The 24,654-nt window shown below is 40.0% G+C and overlaps 1 protein-coding gene across 2 annotated transcripts in view; it reads right to left on the reverse strand.

Moving 5' to 3' along the window:
• Naa15-16 (N-alpha-acetyltransferase 15/16) overlaps nucleotides 1–24,654 on the reverse strand; it is an 86,782-nt gene that overhangs the window by 45,872 nt on the left and 16,256 nt on the right. The gene's annotated exons all lie outside the window — the stretch shown is intronic.

The following is a 24,654-nucleotide window of genomic DNA, read 5'->3' on the forward strand; positions in this document are numbered from 1 at the left end:
CATAAAATCAAAGGAATCTGCTTAATGAAATCAAATGAAAATTTTTTCGATATCCACACATTATTCCGCCTCTCATTTATGGGATACACAATGTGTTAATGACTCAATCTTCCAAGGGGAGTACTAAAACTGAAGCAATAAAGTCAAATTGGTCAGAAATGGAACCCTGCGATTTTTTTTTATGGCAACAATTTTATGGTCGGGTTTATGGGCCGAGAAAGAAAGACAGGACATGTGGCTGGCAATAATTTCGCCATGAATTATTCAAGGAAAAAAAAAAGACTACCATTTGAACACTTAGGAACTTCCCCATAAAATATCAATTATTATCCAAATAAATTTTTTAGCGTCCGTGGGTTTTATGTCATACTAACTTGCACAATCCACATCGTACAACGTAAGTACATGTTTTGGGTCAGTGCGAAATTGCACTCGCCTAACGCACGTGTAAAGAATCATTTAAGAAGACTGTACGCTTACTACTGCCACCACTTTTTAAAAAAATGTTTTCATTGTGTTATACGGGGAGATACTGTGCATTTCCTCAGTAGAAAAGAAGCCAACTTAATTTTTTTTTTCTCAGAATCTATTGCAGTTATCAACTTCAAAATTGTTTAGCATCTAGAACCATACTAGATGTGCATTCCGGCCACAGATGATTTTAAAATACCGAACAGAAGAAATTATGCGACCCTATCAATGCGTACAGTTTTTTTGCACTCCGGAGACTATGTCCCAGATTAGTCCTGGGCAACCGGTGGCTCGCGAGTCCTCTTCCCACTCCTGAGACCCCCTACCATCAAAATATTTCTAAAAAGTATAATTTTTTTCTGGAGACCCCCAGCTTCAAAATATTCTAAAAAGTATAATTTTTTTTTACAACCCAGTAATAAAATGACGGCGACCGTACCTTCCGAGGATCCTATTCGTTATTGCATACTTTTTCATTTTCATGCGGGATTTAATGCGACGGTAACAACAAAGAAAATTTGCGATGTTTATGGAGATGTACTGAAGGTCAACAAATGTCAACGTTGCTTCAGAAGGTTTGCTGCTGGTGATTATGATCTCTCTGACAGGCCTCGAAGTGGACGACCGGTTGAATTTGATAATGACACCCTAAAATCTCTAGTGGAAGCTGATCCAAAATTAAGTATGCAAGAATTATCGAGAAGCCTTGGGTCCACATGGTCAACTATACAAAGGCACCTACACGAAATGGGAGAGGCATATAGGCAAGGAATATGGGTACCGCATCAATTATCTGAGACCAACAAGACTATTCGACGATCAATTTGCACTTCATTGCTATCCAGATTTCGTAGAGATCCATTTCTTAGCAGAATCGTTACCGAAGATGAAAAATGGATTCTTCATGATAACATAAAGCGTTCCAAGCAATGGCTTTCGGCAAATCAAACCGCAATATCAACCCCTTAACCTAGCTTATCACTTAGAAAGGTGTTACTGTGCATTAGGTGGGACTGTCGTGGCATAATTCACTTTGAGTTGTTGGAACCTGGAGAAACAGTTACTATTGTCAGCAATTAGTCCACAGAAAAGGTGTAATACTGCAAATTGAGAATACCCGGCCCCATACAGCGAAACTCACTCAGGAAGAAATCAACTATTGCTCCCTCTGACGGCTGTCATCGTTTCAGATTTCTGGAGCATTATTTAAGAAATAAAACATTCACTTCTGTAGAAGATGTAAGAAGAACACGAACCCTGGATTTCTATAAGAGGGGCATTGAAAAATTGCAGGAAAGATGGCAAACTGTCCTTGACAATGACGGAGATGATATAATAAATTAAGAAATAAAAACTTGAATTTACTACAAAGTTTGTTTTAGATTTCAAAATAATTGATTACTTATGGGCCCCCTGACAGATGCTCGAGTTAGGTGAAACACCCTGTATACAAAAAATTTGTTGAACATATGAAACTCCAAAAATTCAATTGCGGCCAGAAAAAAATGCGGGTATGCCGGCCCAGCGTGGAACGGTGGGAGAGGGGCAGAGCACGGTTGTACAGGCGCAAAAAGGAAGGGCGAAAGAGTCGTGCAAAGCGGAACAACATGACCGCCTGGCTCGGCAGTCGTAGTAGAGCCTCGCGACAACCACGAGCAGTCGTTCGAGCCAGCAAAGTTAGCAAAGTTAGCAAAGTTAGCTAAGTTAGCAGTCCTCCGACTGCTGTCTGACTAACTCCTGTCCGTCGCGAGTAACAAGTCGCAAGTCAGCGTCCCGGCTGTTCGGAATAGTCAGCCGGTGGCTGAAACGGTGCAGTCGCTGCGTGGCTGGTGTCAGAAGAGTGGGACACTGGCGCAGGGCCAGTAGGATCCACAGATATAAAGATCCCCGGTCACCGGAGGCTACTCGTTTGTTGATCGTTGCCGCAAGTGCAGTGCGAGTGGACACGGCGGCACCGGCAGCTGTTTTTTCGCTTTTCTTTTTTCTCTTTGCTTTCGCGCGTGCCATAGCCTCGATTAGTCGAGAACCGCGACACACGAGGCTGTCGTTCGAAGCGCGGCTTCTTTCGATCCCTCGATCCCTGCCGGATCGTCGACGAAATTCGTGCCGGAACCACGTGGACACAACGCGACATACACGATCGAAGGAGATACGTGCTGCGGTGAAGACAGTGAGTAGCATTTTCCACCCAGAGCACGGCAATGCCTCGATACTTGTGTAGAGGGGTCTGAAGTGACACTTATACTGTGCGAAGATTGAATTCGTTGATTTTTTGCTGCTAGAACGCGGCAGGGCGTAGTGAATAAACAAATAAGACTCGAGTATCGGTGAGATGATGTTTATAAAGTGGTGAAGCTTGATTTTGTTTATGATTCCTTTTTTTTTTTTTTTTATTATGTGGTATGTTTACTGGCACGTTCGTGACATTTTTCTGATTGAAACGATATCCGACACGACGCAGTTTGGATTGTGTATACTCGTTTCAAACATGATATAGTAGAACCTCTGTTATCCGAACTTGAAGTAGAATTTGAGATGATAGGACAGTTAATCGGTTACAGTGTTGTATATTGTTTTGTAAAAATGACGAGAATCCATTCAAGATTGAATAAAGATGGACAAAATTTTTCTTACAAGAATACTTGTATAGTTTCAATAATTATAAAAGAACAAATCAGAAGCTAGTCACTTTGAACTATTTACTAGTTCTAGCGTTAAATCTTTGTCAATTCGTGCAACAGATCTTCTTGTATATCGCTTTAGATCGAAGTGTTAACGATGGAGAATTGAGACAGCAGTCGTTCGGATAACAGAGGTTCCACTAAACCGTGTATTAAACAAACAAATAAGCACCGAATGGTGTCATGCGTGGTGTCGTTTTAACGAGAAAAAAGTCACGAATACGTTGATGAAAATTCCATTATTAAATAATCAAAAACAAAAGCGTTTTACCATTGATGAATAAATTCTTCGCGACTATGTAATTACATGTATCGAGGCATTGCTGTACTTACTAACAGCGGTCACAGGACACCAGATAGCCTATACCATTCCACCACGTGGCCACCTCGGAAACTGATCGATCGAAGATCGAACCGGACGGAGACACTGTCGATCGTGCGGCTCGGTGGACTGTGAGTCCCCTATTCATTCAAAGCATCGATCAACCGTGGTCATCGGACACCCGATTGCGTTTATCATTGACGCCGGTGGTGTTCGTAGAACCGAGCGAGCGATTAGGATAACGAGCAAATTCTTCGGCGATTATCTCGTTTACGGACGTGGATCGTTCACGAGGAAGAAAATCTCGCGGCGGGGGTCACGATCCAAGGATCCACGGGAAAGTACCGGACACGTCCGTTTCCCGATACCTAGATCTTGCTCGATCTTCTCTTTTTTTTTTCCTTCTCGCGCGGGACCGACTAGCGGTCATGGAGATTTATATAACTGTGGATGTGCTCGTGAATCATCGACGATAGCGGTTGTTCCACGTGCGTGCGCGCGCGAGCACGCACGGGATCGAGCGTAGGTAAAGGATCGAGAGTCCTTGCGCGCTTTCCGGCATGAATATTTATCGGGAGCAGACTTTTTATCTACCGCCCGCGGGTTAATTACCACGGAGACCGAGGGAAAAATCGGTGAGATCGACGCGGAGATCGTTGCAGGATCGCGATCGATTACGGCGTGAGCGTGAGCGATCTGGATCAAGAATGATGTATAAACTTCAGAGGTTTCGACGCTTCAAGGGTGGGATCGATCTTTGTTTTCTCGATTGAGTCTAATGTTAACACTTCGATTGCTGAACAATTGGCATAAACACGTCATATAAGACGTCATGTAAGATGAAAGTCATCGTAATCAAAACTGCAGAGTTAAAGATTATCACAAGGACTACTTCTTGAACTCTGGCAACACTAATAAAGAAATTTATTGAATAATTTCTAATGGAAGCATCTTTATAATTTCAATAATTAGAAAATAAAAAAATGCGAGGCCGGTCGTGGTACGGTTAGTGTTAAACACAGTGGTGGAATACGAGCCTGAAATAATTTTATAAAATTGCTCTTAACATTCGAAAAACATTTTCGAATACAGTAGACATTTATGTTTTATTAATTCTCAATGAATGAAGTAGAACTTGTCTGTTAAAAAAATGTAAAAACTTTCTGGTGAAAACATCTATACGTTGATGTACTAACTAAATTGATTTCTATTAGTGGAGCCCTGGAGGTTCTATAAAATCGATTCAATTAATTGAAACTTGTTAATAAAATTTTGATTGAGATATCTGGTTTGATATACTGGCTGAATAGGTTGTTGCTAGCGAACGTGGAAATTGAACAGTGTAAAACCAATAAGGGGCATGTTAAAATGCACCTTGATAGTCGACGATTAGTTTTTAAGGTTTTTATGGAATGTTCAGATTAAATGGGATATACAGGAATGTTTAGCTGTAACGAAGCTACGACAAGGACAAGTGTTAATTGACTGGTAATAAAGGAGTAATATAATTACGTAACTTCTTAATAGATGGAATTTCTTTTACGGCTGTAGCGGCGTTTATGGCAGCAATAGTTGTGTTGGATATACTTCTAATACGCGAGCCTGCTCACTATACATTTGAATTTTACAATTGTTGGTCAACTTCAGAAACTTATGCAAAAATACATTCTTACACCCCATTTTGGGAAACAAAAATTTAATATAAATGTTTCTAAAGCAATCCTTTAAACCGTCCCAATTCTGTTATTAATTACAATAACTGATCATAGCTCCGTCTAGGCACAAGAATGTCCTTCGTTGGCGGTGTTACGGTTAAGTGTCGCGCGGCGGTCCCGCGGTTTCCGGTGATCGGTCCCGCAAAGTTGCGTTAAAATCGTAGAAAGCTTCCTAGAAACGCATAACCGGGCTCACGAACGCTGTCGCCGGACGGGATGTGGATTATTATTCTTCATAAATAGACGGGAAGATTATTGATCGTGGGGGAAACCGTTCTCTATCTTCGCAACGCGGAACTTCGGCGGCGTTCGTCATCGCGGAAATCTATGAGGGCAGACAGAAACACGGCCGATTCAAATGTCAATGATCCTCTTTCCCGTTCTCACAGCTCGTCGGGCCGCTTATAGTATCCGGTCAGCCCGCGAAAGTTAGGGTTTCCGGCATCCGCGGAAACTCGTTCACGTGTCCGCTAATTGCCCACGGATTTGTCATTAACGCACCCCGCGGCGGTGTGCTTCCTATTCCACCGTGTTCGTCTCACTTTCACCTCGACGGAACTCGTATCGATGAAACTCCGACGGAAAAACTGTACGAAACGCACGTGTTCTTGTGATATGAAAAGTAACAGGTTCAACGAATCGAGTGTTTAATTTACAATGCGCTTTCGATCGCTTGGCCTTAACAAATTGTTTTACGGCTGTTGGATAATTCCGTGGTTTAATCGTGTTGTTCTTTGCACGGTGAGAGGCGCAGTATCCTGGTTTTTTTAGGGATGATTGAGCGATTGAATTGTGCAAGATGGCGGTGTTTAAATGCGCAGCGTTGTGGTATCCGAAACGATCCGATTTTCGCGGGAATTTTGAATCGATTTTGCAATGTGTTCCCGTGGGATTTTTTGAAAACCTGCACTCATAGATCAATTTAGTCGTAAAATTAAGGAAAGAATTAAATAATATTTTATTTAAGTTAACAATTAAATTATACTTTATTTTATTATAGAAAAATCTAGAAATCTAGATTTGTTACAGTTCTTACAAGTTTTGTCATCTCATACGTCTAAACTAAATTGTCAGTTTTGCAAAGAAAAGATGCAAAATGAGATGTAATTTATAAAAATGTAATTAAAAATATTTTTAAGGATTTATACCGAAAAAAACAACAAATAATATAGAAATATTTTGTTACACTGGAATGAATCGTGTGTTATCGGTTTGGCACGGAGTTGTTTCTAATTCAGAATCGTCTACTTGGTATGTAGACTAGGTTCTTATGGTTTCGTTGTAGTAATATGTAATAGCTCCATTGAACAATGGTCTACGAGCAGACGAATGGCAGGCACGTGGCCTAGCGAGTTTATTAGTGTATTCAAAATATAAGGTCGGACAAGAGAATCGTTTCGAACAGGTTCGGAATGCTGCATACGAATCGCTGCTTTTGTGCAAATATTCGAAATTCGCGTGCTGGAGTTTTGTACGAACTGAAAATCCTTCGCGATGCAGTGCACATTTCCAACATCCGGATGCAAAGTGCGAGACTACAAGCCAACGTAAAAATCTTCCTTTAACCTTCGGATGATGGAACGTGGGTCCGTTTTGACCCAAAATTCTAAATTCTAAATTTTCCATCTAAACTCTGAATTTTCTATTCCTAGCTAATTTAAATAAAAAGAATTGCACGTTTTGAAAGTATAGAAAATTTATCGAGAAAAATGGAACGTGTGTCTATTTTGACCCAAAATTCTAAATTCTACATTTTTTATTCTTAGTTAATTGAAATAAAAAGAATTGCACGTTTCAAAAATATAGAAAATTTATCGAGAAGAATTAGCTCAAAGGAAGCGCTGAACAATGAAAAATTTGCAAATGGACTTTCGAGCCAGGGAACGAATATTTTTAAAAAAATTTTTATCATCGTGTACAGCATGAATTAAATTTTTTCGCAACTCTAATTCGAAACACTGGCCGAAACGAACGATTGAACGGAAGATACGCGTTACACCGACGATTTAGAAATTTTTTTCGCGAAGATCAATGAGATTCAGCATCGAAGGATCTCGATCATCATTGTCGTTGATCCAATTTCAGATTCCTCGTTGTTGGGAAACGCGTTCGACCCTGTTCCCGATGATAAACCGTTTAATGTTACGAGGCACGATTTATATCGCTAGACGTGCCACTTTCTCTGTGCGGTTATGATACTTTTTTCCCTGGCAGTTGAACGTAAAGAGCGAAAATTGCGTAAGTTGATAAGTGGTTGCGGTTCCGGTGCGCCAATCAACGCGATCCGGTTGATCCACGGATCGAGAATAGATCCTCGCCGGGATTCTTATTGCATTGTCTCTCCGGGAAGGCGATTCGACGGAGGCGTCCGAGGAGGTTCGAATGAGATCTTCTGGATCGTGATTTACCTTCGCCTCTTAGTATCGCGCACCGATCTTAGACCCAGCCGAGGCAAGGACAGGTTGCTCAACGTGCCTCGAGAGTTCATGCTGGCAATAATCGCGAAACTGGTACAGACCGTTTGCCACAATCGCCAATTAACAAGTTCGGTTCGAAAAGGAGGGGAACTCGATCGCGCTAGATCTTCTGCCTATTAAATACAATCTACGCGAGCACTTTATCTATCTCAATTATGGTCGACTTTGAATCTATGGTGATTAATCAGGACACCGTTAGACTGCAGATCTTTATGCAAAACATGGATTTCTCTATAAATGTCGCCAAGGCTTCGATGATAAACGTCGCGGAATTATCCCCACTACCGCAGGGTATACCCTGTGAGGGGCCACGATGCTCGAGAGGCCTCGGACGCTGAGGAGTGTAAACATAACACGGGGTATGTCTCCTAGACGATATATGTCGCTGGCAAGACCCGTGTTGTAGACATATATCGAGAATTCACTGTAAACATTTATTTCCCTCATCAATAATTATAAGATGCTAATGTCTCTATTGCATATCGCATTACAGTGATTTCTCTATATATGTCGCCAAGGCCTGGATGATAAACGTCGCGGAATTATCTCCACTACCACGTGGTGTTGTTGACATATATCGAGAACTCGCTGTACACGTTCTTGAACAGGAGTGAAACAACCCTTGAAATCGAATAATTTTTGTATAACTTTGTCTTAAAAATTAAGCCGTGTTCGCAAATGAACGCGCCGATTAAAAGATCCATTTTAGGGAAGAATCGGTGGCTTTCAGCAATTACCCGCCACCTTCCAATTAGACGTGGATTAGTCGGTCGTCCACCACTTATGAGCATTTCATAAAGCCTGTTTGTACGAACCACTCGACGCTCGTGTGCGGCCTTAACGATCCCTGAAATTGAACTAGTTCAGGCACGACGCTCATAACGATTCGTCGCCCGGATTGTTAGCGGACAACTGTGTGCTCGGCGAAGGTGTGCAAATTGTTTCACTTGGTCCGAATAAAGAGAAATAGGTAATCGGATCTGTTCTGCGAGCAATGTTTTATTCAGCTCTGTCCTACAGAATGCACCTGCTGCTTCGTGTCGCGAATTGACACGTTTTCGCTGACGTGTTGTTCCGACTGTTCGCTGTCCTGCTTACCAGTCGCACCAGGGCACAGAAAATCATAAAAATGTGCGAATATTCGATCTAAGCAAAACCATCGGGACCGTGCCAGTGCATAGATCGTACAGTTCCACTATTCTTTTGCAAGCTCGCAAACACGGATTCAACGATGAAACCTTCTGTATTTTCAATTTTTTTAACTGAAATTGTATCAACATATTTTTGACATTTTCTTCTTATTAAAGTGACACCAAATGAGATGTATTTTGGCCCATATTTACTATAATCAGTGACACGAGATACCCATGGCTCGAGTAACGAGCGTTCCAACGCGGAATACAGTCTTGTCTCGATATATGTCGCAAACACATGGCTGATAAAAGTCGCAGAACTGTCCCCACTACTGCGGGGTATACCACGTGGAGGATCTCGGAGTTCGAGAAGCCTCGAATCAAAGCGTGGATCAAAGAATCTCCTGGCCGATATATGGCAAGACCCGTGTTGACATATACCGCGAAAACACTGTATCTCGTGCATAGCGTCGTACGCGTGACGTATTGGTGGCGAGACATCTCGTCCATGGTAACGAAAGGGTCAACTCGATCGAACAGGTTCTCTCGGGCCGGATCGTTAGTCGATAACGCGGCCATTTGTTTCCCGGCTTAGCCACTTATTTTAGTCGAATCGTGCCTCGATTTGATAGGTGTTGCTCGCATTCCCACGGCTCGCAGCGACCCTGTCGAGGTTGCTGCGGATATCGTCCCGATAGACGCAATTAAGAATCGCGAGGGAAAGCCGAGCGAGACGAAGGTTGCGCCAAGGTCTATGGTTTGCATTTTTGCGTGCACTGTCCCCGACGACCTCTCGCATTCTGGATTGTAATAAGAATTTATTATCGGGTTTCTACGCGGGATAGCGATTGGCCTGTAATTTCGAGACCGGACTGCTCGCTTGTTTCGCAGATTTTAATCGGCCCCACGACCAGGAAGAATATCGTCCTGCATATTCCGTATTCCTCTCCGTAGCGTTTTGCTTGTTTTCGTTTTGCCAGTACAGGACGGTTCCGGGCAGATTTTTGCTTGGAATTTCGTCGAGACTGAAACCTGATTTTCTTGATCATTGTTGTGACTCTTCCGTTCCGGTTTGGTCTTTTCTTTTTCTTTCTTGTCCATCTAGAACCACTCGATTTGTTCTGCGCGGGCTCGAGGCTGGGGCGCTTCAGGTTCGCCAGAATCGCGAATTTATCAACCGCATAATTGCGGGCACCGTGTTATCTTTCCGACGGCGTTTAATTTGAAAGGACGACGCGATTTATACGAAATATTTCGCTTGTTAAATTGCTGGATGCTGAGCTTTTGAGCACGATCGTTTATTAAAGCGTGATAAGTAAGTAAGCTGGGGAAGGTGACGATTGATAACGTTGCAAGTAACATTTTTTTAACATTCAAAGAAACTTGTAGATTGAAAAGCTCTGGTGGAGAATTTTCATTCACAGTTTTTGTAACAAAATTTAGAGAAGATTAAAAGAAAGTGCCTCGGCCAAAAAAAAAGTTGAACTTCAGAGGAGTATTTTGCATAAACTTTAGACTTTCTAAACTTTTTAGACTTTTAATAGTGCAATTTGAAATTGAATTTTTATTTCAAATCGATGAATCCTGGCCAAGTGTCTGGAAGAAAAATGTTAGAATCGTAAAGGGTCGTTTTGAGTCGATTTTAAAATGCGTTCCTGTAGGATTTTTTGAAAGTTTGGGATCGCAAATAAAAGCTGGAAAATTGCACTATAGGTTAGGTGCACGTGCAAAAACTAACGGGAATAATTGAGTGAATGAAAATCAAAATGATTATGAAATATTTCGAATTTCTGTAGTAGATGTTTCTGGAACATTATTTCTGAGAAACCTATTTTCGGACGCAACGGCGAACGAGAACGCAAAAATTTGCTCGAGGATGTGCTGATCGGATTAGCAGACACATATTTATCGTTGAAATTATTACGCCGCAACGATCGCCTGATTTTCTCGGCTTGTGTCGGCTACGAACGGAAATTCGATCACTGCTTGATCAACCTTAATTCGACGTGTTCAACGCCTAGCTGTATTTTAGTTTATAATAATTGAGTTGCGGAAGTTTCTGCAAACTCGCACCTTCTCGAAAACCACCGAGAGAAAATTACCGAGTTAATAACCGGGGTAAGTATTAAACCAGAGTAACAGCAAAAGAATGTTTATTTTAATATCCTTTGGTCTTATTATCAAGTCGGGCAAAAATCTGCATAAATTTATCTTAAAAATTGCAAAATAAATCCCACTGCTTGTACAATTTTTTCAAACCGATTTTTTGAGTATTTGTATCAAATGGAGTTAATATTCAGCACTTAACATGTTAATTTATTGCATTCGCCGGACCAGGACATTAGGTTTAGAATATTAGGTTTACGGGGCGTTAAAAACGATTATTCTCCATAAAAATAACAGAAATGTGTCGATCCAGCTTTTCAAACATTTTTATCATTAGATTACGGATCTTTTGGTGAAAAATAAAAATTGTCTGCATCTGTTGCAAGAAATAGAAATCTATTATAGATTTATAGAATTTCTTTATCGAATCATTTTCATAGATTCAAAATAATATATTGATGCATTTCAATTTGTTTGCCTAAAGTCCGCAGTCTATCCGTTGAATAAGTCGTGACAAAAAATTTAGAACCCGTCAAAGTGGCTACAGTGTTAGTAAAATTGTTCTCAGAAGGGATTTTAAAAAATAAATGGTAGAGATTTCGTTGCGATTAAAAAATAATAATAATAAATTGGGCAACAATGTCCCGTACGTCCGCACTATTTTGTGCAAATTCTCTAAATATAATTCGCGATCGTCAGAGTATCGGGGACGGCCTTGGCGATGAGAGAGAAAGAAATCTGTCGTCGCTTGTCCGCAACAATAAATCCGCGGGGAAAAAATTCGACCGAAGGATGACGATCTTCGCTCGATGAAAAAATTGGGCCGTTAACCTTGTCTGACCAGTACACGCCGGCTTTTACAGTCGCAAAAACGCGAAAACCGGTATCGGCCGCGTACGCCATACGCGTTCTGTCACCTCCGCACAATATGTACCGACCGGACGTTCGTAATAAAATAACGCGCCGTTCGGTGAACTAGTATTTCCGATTACTTTGGCGCGGTGTCGAGAAACACGCCGGCCCGCGAAAACAATTTTTTCCTGGACGAATTACACCGTCGTAAACTGTCTACGAGGGCTAGCAACAGGATATGCGCCGCGATTAACATAACTCTGAATTTTAACGTGGTTCTTAGAAGCATCACTGACCTACCAGCAACGTTGTAACGAATGCGAGAGCCCAAAACGTGTTTCCAAACATTTTTCTGTTTCATTTCATTAAATGTTTCTTTGCTGCTATCGGCTGAAATGGCAATAATTATAGTCTGTGGATTTTTGTGTAAAATAAAAGTTGTCTGCATCGATTCCAAGAAATAGAAACCGAATAGAATGTTACAGTGATTTCTCTGTATATGTCGCCAAGGCCTGGATGATAAACGTCGCGGAATTATCCCCACTACTGCCACTAAACAATTGTTTTTTTTTCTAATACTGACTGAGACTGTGGATCTTTATGTATTCATGGCAAAAATAAGATGCAATTTGGAACAGTAGGAAAAATATGAAATAAAATTGTTAAAGAAAGGATGAAATGTTTATCTCTTGTAATTGAGACAGAATATTTTTATGTAGCATAGACTATGAATTGTTGAGTAATTCTAGGAAGTACAAAGCGATACTGACCTACCAGCAAAAACAATGTTTTAAGGCCGCGGAATTTGAGTGCAGAAATTCGAATGTTTCGAACTTTCGAAAAGCCAGACAACTTTTTCTCGGAGGAATTCCGCGATAATGAACCGGCTCCGAGGATTCCCAACAGGATATGTGCTATGATTAACATAATTTTGAATTTTAAAATAGTTCTCAGAACTGCGAAGCGTCACTGACCTACCAGTAGGATTAAAAAAAAAAGTGGTTGAACACCGGGGAATTTGAACGTAAAAGCTTGCACACGTTCGAACGTTTAGAATACCCCTTTTCTGTAAGTACTCACTTCCGGTGAAATCAAAGGCCGCGATTAGGCTGCGACGTTTATGCAAATACATGCGATTTGCATTCTTAGAGACGGAGTTAAATGAACTGGAAAATATCACTTGTACAAAATGTTGTTCTAGGCAATGATTTCGGTGCTTAACAATGAAGATAAGATTATCCGACTGCAAATTCTTGCGTGGAACGTTGCGCGGAAGTGTTAGTTTTTGTCATTGTTAACGTTGAATTGAGCAGAAATAAAATAATATTTCTACAGATGCCTCAATAATATTTCTACAGATTTTTCTACAGATTTGATTGTCAAATAGTCTTATGAAGTCAAGTTAATTTCTGAAAAATGCGAGCATTGTTTAGTGTTAGAATCTACAGTTACAGGCAGTGAATGCACAAAAATGCACTGTGCTCTTGCAAACAATACATGCATGAAGGTGAACAACAGTCTACATAGTAACAGATACAAAAATATACACAGTGAACTTAAAGATGCACCAGTGCAATACGTGTGCAAAGGTACCTACATACACTGTCTATCTATGAGCAATGTAACTGCATACAAATGCACTTACAAGTAATAAATAAAAACGTACTTACAAGGAATAAATGCACAAAACTGCACTGTGTACTTTCAAGTAACAAATGCATTAAGATCTGCAGTCTGTTTATAAATGCATCAAAATTCGCAATCAACTTATTAGATACACAAAAATGCACAAAAATGCACAGAACTGCACTGTGTACTTTCAAGTAACAAATGCATTAAGATCTGCAGTCCGTTTATAAATGCATCAAAATTCGCAATCAACTTATTAGATACACAAAAATGCACAAAAATGCACAGAACTGCACTGTGTACTTTCAAGTAACAAATGCATTAAGATCTGCAGTCTGTTTATAAATGCATCAAAATTCGCAATAAACTTATTAGATACACAAAAATGCACAAAAATGCACAGAACTGCACTGTGTACTTTCAAGTAACAAATGCATTAAGATCTGCAGTCTGTTTATAAATGCATCAAAATTCGCAATCAACTTATTAGATGCATAAAAATGCATAAAAATGCACAAAAATGCACAAAATTCACAAAAGTGCATAAAATGCACAAAAATGCACCAAATGCATAAAATGCACCAAATGCACAAAAATGCATAAAATGCACCAAATGCACAAAAATGCACTGTGCACTCACAAGGAACAAATGCGCAGAAATTTGCAGTCCAGAGTTTTCACAGCATCCGGTATTGCATTTTCGATGGTGATCGTTCGCGAATGATCGGTCAGGGTCCAAGTCATCAGTCATTCGAAGGGGAAGGAAATATCGACAAGCGTTCCCGCGCGTAACATCACCGTTAAAGGAGAGCCTCTGAGAGAATGTCGAGGAGCAGAAGAAGAAGAAGAAGAAGAAGAAGAAGAAGAGAGAGAATAATCCTGGAGCGGTCTTGGGATGAACGAGACGAGCATATTATGCAAGCGAGTTGCCTTGCAGAGAGCAAGCCGGTCAATGCCAAGGTGTTCCACTGCGCTCGCTGCTACTCGTCTCTGTCAGTCGGACGCCGGCTCTGCCTCATCACTGATAACTCCGCGAGGGATCTGCCTCGATGCACCGATCGTTGCATAATGGAACCGATGCAGTTCAACACCTTGAAAGGCGAACACGCTCGAATCACTCGTTAACAACCCGTCGTGACGAATTAAATATAATACGAGCCATTCGACCACTAATTACAGATCGTCTGGCTGCTGCCTGATCTTTCCAGAAAGAAAGCATGATTAAAAATTCCCAACTGCCTCTCGTCAGCAAATCTTTGTCCTCAGCCGCACGAATTAAAATGCTGTGCCAATTACGGTGTTTACGCGATACATGTCCAAAACAGGGGTCTAGCCGGTGACATATATCGGACAGGAGATACTACAAAAGGACAGCCCCTTACGGGGCATACCCCGCGGCAGTGGGGATGGTTCTGGGACTTTTATCTGCTAGGCATTTGCGACATACATAGAGTAAAGACTGCACTCACTGTTGATGCAGAAAGTAAATTGAATTATACGTTCTCTGAAAGATACATCGAAGACTATTGTTAACGGGGACGCTTTATGCTTGTCAGATTCAATTCAAGTTTATTGTGAGACTGTAATCACTTTTTTGTCTTATTTAAATTATTAACCGGCTCAATTGATATTTTCTTCTCAATTGAAACGTGAAAGCCTTCCCCAAGGTGACATTAAAAAAAAATGGGTGCATATAAATCAGATAATAATTATGAATTATCCAAACGTTAAAACATGCGAGAATGCGTTTATAGCATTGAAACGGATCTAGAAATCGTTCGCGAGGTCTCAAAAAATATTTTGACTAATGACAAATTCATTTAAAACACCGCGGTGCAGTATGCAAGAATGAAACCTCTTATCAGCATCTAAAAGCGTGATAAAAATGCGCAAGGACACGCACGCTGTCTTGGGACACGGATCACAGCGACTGAGGACACATGGAAGACGTCGAGCTCCGCTGATCTAAATTTCAAATTCCGATCGGAATCTCGGATTCCGATTAAAATTACGGCGATAAAGAAATCCGTCACGCTCGGATGCTTAACGCTAATCAGATTTGGCTCAGTGGAACGAGTTTCTCTCGCACGCTGCATCGTGTTCTCTCTCGGACGATCGGTATCGGTGACATTTTCCATGGTACACATATCATCGCGAAGTGAAACTACCACGATGATGATTTTCTTTTTCTCGAACCTCTCGACGGAGACGCGTGACACTTTTTCACCGTGGAAAAGGGGTTAAAACGAACGTGTGTACCGCGCGATGAAAACGGATAACGGATTAACCGGACGGTTTAAAAACCGTCGCGAGATAAGCCGGAGCACCGAGTGCTCGTTTTAGCTTTCACTGTGTGTTCCCATTGCGTAAACCGGGGTTACAAATTGCATGGGGAGAGAGAAAGAGAGAGAGATGGAAATTTGAAAATAGACCGAATTTCACGCGATAACGCGTCTTTCACTTGCTTGTGTTTTCGAGGTCAGCAAACCGTGGGAAGCTACGGCGTTGCCAATAGAAATGGTTGACAAGATGGTTCAAGAACAAAGTGTCTTTTTCATGAACACTAGACCTACCACCGCCGGTTAATATGGCCGTCCCAGATTTTTTATTTTACAATTACTGAGATTGCAAAGATGCTTTCCTGGGAAATGATTAAATACAGTGATTTCTCTATGTATGTCGCCAATGCCTGGACGATAAACGTCGCGGAATTATCCCCACTACCGCGGGGGAAGCACGAGAGGCCTCGGACGCCAAGGAGTGTAAACATAACACGTATGTATCCTGGACGATATACGACGCTGGCCGTGTTCTTGACATATATCAAGAGTTCACTGTAAATATATTTCCGAGAGCATGTATTATAAGACGAACCGCACAAAATCCAAATTAATTTGCCATTTACGCTAAAACCGAGAGCGAATAAAATAATCTTGTGCTTCGAAACCAAAGTGTTCTCTACGATGAACAATATGTTGTCCACATTAAACTCGGTAAATGTTCAATTATGAACACTCGCAAACAAGTAATCGAAGACAAGTAAAATCTTAAGATGTCTTAAATCAAATACAGTGAATTCTCGATATATGTGAACAAGATCTGTCTTGCCAGCGTCGTGTATCGTTCAGGTCTCTCGAGCTTCACGTAGTGGGAACAATTCCGCGACATTTATCATACAGATCTTGGCGACATATATAAAGAAACACTGAGAAATCGCTCTACGCAAATGCGAATACTATGGCACACCGAAGCGAAAGAATTACTAGTTGAATGAAAAAGGGGATTAAAAGTTTGTGAAATTTAATGGCGAATGACGGATTAACTCGTCACCGTCAGTTAACGAGAATTAACGACACGTTTCTGCAGTAGACCCGTTGAATTGCATCGTTTTATCGTAACGATTTTAGAGTCAGCTAGTGGTCTCGGCGTTTTTGGCTTTATTTCGCAGAGAATCCAGACAAAATACAGCTCAGTTTGTAGCTGGAGATATTTTCTAGTGCGCGCTGGTCTCGACATCATCTAGAAAACTCATCCAATGGCATAAAAATGCTTGGACTCCACGGCATGCGCATCGTCAATTTTTGGCCTACTTCGAACGCTTATATTACCAAATATCTGCATAATCTCGACAGCTCCTGACCAGCGCGCACTAGATTGAACCTTCCTCTTTCGAATGAGCCCTTTACCAGCGACAAAATATTGTTATTTACGGACGAAAACGTGAAGCACGTGAAAGCATTTTTTGACGGTAATGTAGTCACTCTACCTTATCGCGAATCTACGGAGACCGGCCCCTTAAGGAGATAAATAATAGACGGGAGTTGTAGAGGCGCTGTCATAACAGGAAGCATAGCTGAACGAGTGACGCACCGAAAGTTGCTCGGAGGCATTAGCACGGCGTTAAGGAATTAATGCTGCCCAGCGAGCACAACGCGAAACAAAAAGGAAAGTAGCTGAAAGCGTGAACTCAATTGGATAACGGGTGGATACAAGAGTCTTACGTGAAGCACGCCGACGCGCGTGTGGTGCAACGTGTTACCCGACTCGTGCCTCAGAGCACTCAGACTATTTTAGCTCTCGAACGAACAGGTCGAACTCTATCTGATCGAAACCACCGATTCCCGAAGATTCGAACACCACCCCGCGTGTACAGTACCTCTCGGGAAAGTAAACATCAAAGACTAGCAACAATACTCATAAATTTATACTCTTGTCACAAATTTTTAAAATCCCAAGAAATTTGTCTATCAATGTGTGTAACACTGGGTCTACGGAGCACTATAAAAGTGACTATTTTACATTATAAAAATAACAAGAATGTGCTTCCCAAATTTTAATTCCCAAAGAAATAAATTTGTTGAATAATTCCCCATAGATGTATCTTTAGAATGTTAATAATTATAAATTAAAAATATTAGAACTCGACATTCTGAAGGGTATACCTAGTGTTAACCAGTGGGCAGCAACTATACAGTGATTTCTTTATATATGTCGCCAAGGCCTGGATGATAAACGTCGCGGAATTATCCCCACTACAGGCCTAAGCTCGAGAGGCCTCGGTCGCCGAGGAGTACAAACATAACTCGGGTATGTCTCCTGGACGATGTATGACGCTGACAAGACCCGTGTTCTTGACATATATCGAGAATGCACCGTACAATGAAAGTGATCACTAGACTGGGGATCTTTATACAAAATAAAATTTTTACACATCAATTGCAATCCATAGGCGCTATGTAAAAATTTATTTTGCTCATTGATCATTTTTATATGTTAAAAATGGTATATCCGTATTGTTAAACTCTTTTAATCTTTTTACTGTTTTGAATTATGCCTATTTTTGTCATAAATGCACACAATCTGCAATCTGGTGATCACATTACCCAGGAGCCACATTAAAAATGTCGGAATCGACTGGAAAAGAATTTCTACATCAATTAGAAGAAAATTAAACTATTTATAATCTTTCTACTGTTTCAATTCTCGCCTATTCATTTCCGTCAGAAATGCATAAAGTTCGCAATCCATTGATCATCTGCAATTTAGAACATGCATTCAAGCCCGTGGAATTCTACGCTCTCAGAGACGATTAAGACACAAATAAACAGCGGTTGTTAATGCAACGACCTAACTAACCTCGCTGCTTGTTCATTCACGATTCAAGCGTATTTAAATGAACACGGGGTTAATGGTTTATGTACGTCTCGTAACGACCAATCTAGACCGTCTTTTATCGAGCATTTTGCGTGCCGTGTGTATTCATTCACGGCTCGCTCAGCGGATCGTTCGGTTGCCATACGACAAGTTTAGGCGCGAAACATAAGAGTGGTTGCTTTCGATGCTTCTTTACATACGATCTATTCCCCGTTACGTTTCGTAACGGCAGCGCGCGAGATATTTGAATATCTTCATTGAAAGTCCGATAGTAATCGCAGTGCGGAATATATACAAGCGTAATTCGAATTTATGTGACTGGAGCTAACTGACGGGAAAAATTAACCTACTTCAGGCCGTTTACACTGCGTAAAGTTCGCTGGCGATTAAGATCAACTCACAGTCGATTCATCTTTGTTCATTTTTTAAATCAGAGAGGAGCCTATTCGTCTGCGCGATTTTTTGATACAGTGAATTCTCGATACATGTCAAGAACGCGGGTCTTGTCAGCGACATATATCGTCCAGGACATACTCCGAGCCGTGTTATATTTACACTCCTCGACGTTCGAGACCTCTCGAGCTTCGGGGTATACCCCGCGGTAGAGGGGATAATTCCGCGACGTTTATCATACAGGCCTTGGCGACATATATCGAGAAAACACTGTAATGCGATATGCAGAGACATTAGCATATTGTAATTATTAATGAGGGAAATAAATGTTATTACAGTGAATTCTCGATATATGTCAAAAACGCGGGTCTTGTCAGCGACATATATCGTCCAGGACATACTCCGAGCCGTGTTATATTTACACTCCTCGACGTTCGAGACCTCTCGAGATTCGGGGTATACCCCGCGGTAGAGGGGATAATTCCGCGACGTTTATCATACAGGCCTTGGCGACATATATCGAGAAAACACTGTAATGCGATATTCAGAGACATTAGCATACTGTAATTATTAATGAGGGAAATAAATGTTGATACAGTGAATTCTCGATACATGTCAAGGACGCGGGTCTTGCCAGCGACATATATCGTCCAGGAAACATACTCCGAGCCGTGTTATATTTACACTCCTCGACGTTCGAGACCTCTCGAGCTTCGGGGTATACCCCGCGGTAGAGGGGATAATTCCGCGACGTTTATCATACAGGCCTTGGCGACATATATCGAGAAAACACTGTACACCATTTTTATTTTAAAATACAATTTTCAAGAATCGAGAGTCAGAAGGCTATAGATGAAATTTTTGGGTGGAGAATAAATTGGTATTGTTGACTCAGTTAAAAAATGTTAAAGGAGTTGATATGGTTTCGCTATTGAAACGGAAATTACGTTAAAATTGGTCGGAATGACTTATCAGTAGATCTCGTGTTAATGGATTTTTCGGGCAGCGTTCAAAGACGAAAGATCGAGAATGTTATGGCAGCGAGGCCGATAGAAGTCAGCAGGAAGTAAACCGGGGTCCTTCTTCCGATTCGCATGTGGGTTTCGCGAACTTGGTGTTGTTACAATTACACGCTCGTTGCATGGCGGCACGCGAACTTTTTCTCGGGCAGCATTGAACGAAACCGCCGTCGATCTACGATCTACACCGTCTCACGACCAGAAAATCTCGCTTCGGGAAACGATATTACGACGTAACGGTAGCGTAACGACACTTGTTACACCCCGCGGATCGATCTTTTTCTTACGTCACACGAAAAACTGATCGCCTGTCTTGCGGAACCAGCAAAACCTAATCGAGTTCGTTGGTGCCTCCGTGCGACTGGATATTCCGAAACGGATGATATAATCGCGATGTAGAACGTTCCAGCAAGAACGATTGAAAAATTATTTGTTATTCAGCCGGGTTTACCGGACCCGTTGAAACCGACAGGTTCTAATATTTTTAATTTACAATTATTAAGATTCTAGAGATACATCTAGGAGGAATTATTAAAAAATTGTATTTCTTTGGATGTATATGTTGTTTAAAAAAATGGCTAAAAATTTGGGAAGCACATTCTTGTTATTTTTATAAAGAAATGTGAGATAGTCACTTTTTGTGCCCCGTAAATCTAGTGTTATTTAGTTGTCATTTACACCTTACTTCCTTGGGCATTTCGTTCTCAAGCAGCTAATATGAATATCGAGTCCACTTTCTCTGAGTTTGTGAACGACATAATTTCGCAACTATATAAATTCACGTAAACAAATAATTGAATGTAACTTGCCACTTCAGTTGATTGGCACTCATTTGTTCCTCACTTTCTACAGCTTAATTTGTCCATTGACGTCAAATCAACGGAATGATACAAATCTGTATGGTAGAAATATGAATTGTTAATTTTGTAAATCTGTTCTTTAAACACTCGATTTAATGGGACTCAAAATTTTGTAATGTATGTTTTGTTGAGATTGTAAAGATGGGGAATTTATTTAATAAATTTCTTCGGGCGTGGTGATACGTGGACGATTAATAAAACGAAGTGTAGAATGCACTATTTAGTCAGTATCCGTGAAAACTATGTCAATTTGACGCGAGGGACGGATGAGGGTTAAAGTAAGCAGAATAGGCGAGCGATGAACAGACACGTTAGCCGAGTACTGATTGAAGTGTTCATACTTAACACTGGAATTATGGAGCACTAAAAGCGACTGATGTATATATATTGCTTCATAATAATAACTGAATTAAATTTATTCGGAATATCTGGGATATCTATGTCATTGTCCTTGTATTTATTTAATTTATTAGAGTTCTCGTTTCTTAGGGTAAACGTCTAATGATCAGCTCTGATTGCGTAAGAGATCATAGGGCAAAAGGTTAATAGGGAGAACTATCTCCTATTCCCTTTCAATTTCGCATAAATTCAATATCAAAAAATGAGCATACTAGATATCCGCAATCTACTGATTATAACACAACTATAATGAAGAAATCGTTTAAAAAATGCAAATTTAAGTAAAAGGCTAGATGAAAGGAGGAAATACTAATTCTACATACCCAACCGTTCGTCTAACAGTTTTCTAATGTCTGATTAGACTGGCAAACCAACATTTTAGGATGAAATTTGAATTTCCCCTTTAATCAAACTGAATTATAACTCTGCAAATAAAATGCAGTTTCCGCAAGTCGTTATTTTTTATAGCTGCCTCATTTTTCGCAAATCTCAATTCTCGCAATTTATAGTGACCTATCATTGTTATAAAATACACTGATCTTCATCGACTGCTGGAAAATTTCTGCCAATATTATTTCTCTTGCGTTAAATTTTTACAAACTATTTAGAACTGAAAAATCAGTGTTTCAACTACACAAAACGAAGCGATAAAAACTTTTCTCAAATGATATTCCAAAGAAAAATGATTAAACTACATTACCTCGAAGTAATTTGTTAATTCGCGATTGTAATTGCTATAACTGTTGAAAAACTTCCTAAGAAATCAACTGTGCATCATACTTTTTGAAAATGTATAAAACAACCACCGATGGCTAAATTATTAACAATTTTCTGCGAATATCCTCTTCGTCTACATATTCACCGTCAACCTAAAGGACTAGACGGCGGAACTTTATGCATTTATGGCTTATAAAAATTTTCAAAAATCTGAGGACATAAAATACGATAAAATTTAGTACGATTTTGATGTATTTTAGATCTACAAAAACTATTCCCACTAAAAGTAAAATTTCATGTGCTTTCACTTTCTTCAAATTTGTCTACAAAAATTGAAAATTGCATAAACATCCGCAGTCTAATGATCATCCATGCTACGTTGCTTTTCTTATCAGCTGCCAGCCTTCTGGACAAGCCTAACCAATCGAAGCGATCAAAATAAAGAAAGTACACGCATCCGACTCATTCAAATTCCATATCAAGCAAAAAGCCCGTGTGAAAGAGCCGAGTGTCACGAAAGTGAAAGCTCTCACCGTCGTTTCACTGTCATTTTTCACGAGACTCACGAACCGGGCTCTCGTCGATGTATCCGAAATAATAATTAACCAACCGAAGGCAATGGCGAATCGACTCACAATGATGAATCTCGAAGAACTTGATATTTTCATTCAACTTTTGAACTATACCAAACATCAAAATGTAATTCACTAAATAACTAAATTGACTAAATAAACCTGATCAAAAAAAAGTTTTTCAAACAATAGTCGGTCAGTAATTATACGATACCGAAGTAAAAAAATATATGCGATAGTGAAAAAAAAATTAGCAGAAAGGTTTGCATGTACTGAAAAAGTGAAGATCACCTCAATGTTTTTGAGCGACATTTTTTGTTTCATTAATCGATGTACTTTTTAATCGATTGTACTTTGGGGCCGGGCAAAATGGCGGATTCTAATATTTTTAATTTACGAATATTGTAAAGGAGGATTCACGAGGAATTATTTAACAAATCGATTTCTCTGGGTAAATGTTACTAAAAAAATGGCAAATTATTTTTCTAAAAAATTAAAGATTAAAATTTTTTTATAAAAATTGTAAAATAGTCATTTTTAGAGCTTCGTAAACCTAGCGTTAAAAAAAGGTATTGAGAACGGATTAGTCCAGAAGTTATTAATTTTCTACCGATTCCCGCAAGAGTGCGGGGACTAATGTTCCTGATTTCTCAACATTTTTCATTTTTTATTGCTCGAAAATTCTTGAGAATTCACGAGAATTTTCAATAAAATAAAAAAATTTTGGGAAACTTATAATATTTGGAATATCGTGAATAATATTTATCGAAAGAGCAAAAAAACTTTTATTCCTGTTCGATATGTAACTAACTTTAAAAACAAGGAAAAAATAGACGCTAAATATAACCGATAAATTTATTTATTTAAAACCAAACTTTTATAAAGTGAAACATTACGCTTTTGTTTTGAAGTGGCTTCTTAAGAAGCATAATGCGTCTAATGTAGAATCAGACAATCTATTTATTTCTTTTTTTTTTGTAACAAATCCGTAGAAAAATTTCTTTCATTTTGTGTGGATGTTGGCTTTATGGTATACAGAACATCCAAAAGTTGCTGAAGATTCGGTGTCCTTTTGGGAGTGCATTACCTCACGTCGACATGCATTCGCAACAATTATTATAAATTTTCACATTGCAAACATGCAAACGTAGGCATTGATATGCTGCCTGTAGATATGCTTATACGTACGCGATTGATTAGTAACATGCAATTTGAGTTAACTGAAAATTCATTTCCGAAACTATGTTATAAAACAAATGAGATTCATAAGAATTTTCCTCGATTTAAATTTCTCGAGAAATCAGAACTAATCAACTATAAAATTTCTCGAGAAGGAACACTAGCGGGGGCATTGTGATACGGTTAAAAAAAATCGCGTTTTGAAGAAACGGTGTGCTAAAATCGTCGGGTCGAAAGAGGACCGTGCGCCGCACAGTGGGCAATTTGGACAAAATCGGATTCAAAATCAAAGAACTTTCGATAGGAATGAGGTAGAGCGATGAAATTTTTTTTAAATGAAAGCTGAAACTTTGTAGAATATGGGAAAAATAGGGAGATTATTACCATCCAATCATTTCAACGAAAAAATGACTTCATCAGTTTTTGTCACAAAAATCTATTTTTTGCAAAATCCTGAGGTCGTAGACAAATTTTGAGACCAGATTTGAAATCAGCGTGAAAAAATCTATGGGAAATGATGTATAGCATGTTAAAAAAAAATTTTTTCCGCGCGTGGTATTGGAAAAACCATAATTTTCTTGAAATTGTGCAAGTTTAACGAATTTTCTCAAGGTTAAAAAACGTTCGTACCATAATCTCCCTATTTTTCCCATATTCTAAAAAGATTCAGCTTTAATTTAAAAAAAGTTTCATCGCTCTACCTCATTTCTATCGAAAGTTCTTTGATTTTGAATCCGATTTCGTCCAAATTGCCCACTGTGCGCCGTCGTCGCAGGCGATTCTCTGTGATCGCTCTCGAGCGGAAGAAAAGAAAGGCTGCGGGGAATCGGTTTCGTCGGTCGGAGTACGTACATATCGCAGTTAGGTCGACTTCCTCCTTTCGAGCAGAAGGGGAACTGGCCGTGCACTGGTCGGCCACCGGTTGGAAATGGCTCCACCTTTCGGAACGGGCGTCCTTGAGGGGCCCGGTGCACT

This window comes from Halictus rubicundus, chromosome 7 (genome assembly GCF_050948215.1).
Source record: "Halictus rubicundus isolate RS-2024b chromosome 7, iyHalRubi1_principal, whole genome shotgun sequence".
Classification (NCBI taxonomy): Eukaryota; Metazoa; Arthropoda; class Insecta; order Hymenoptera; family Halictidae; genus Halictus; species Halictus rubicundus.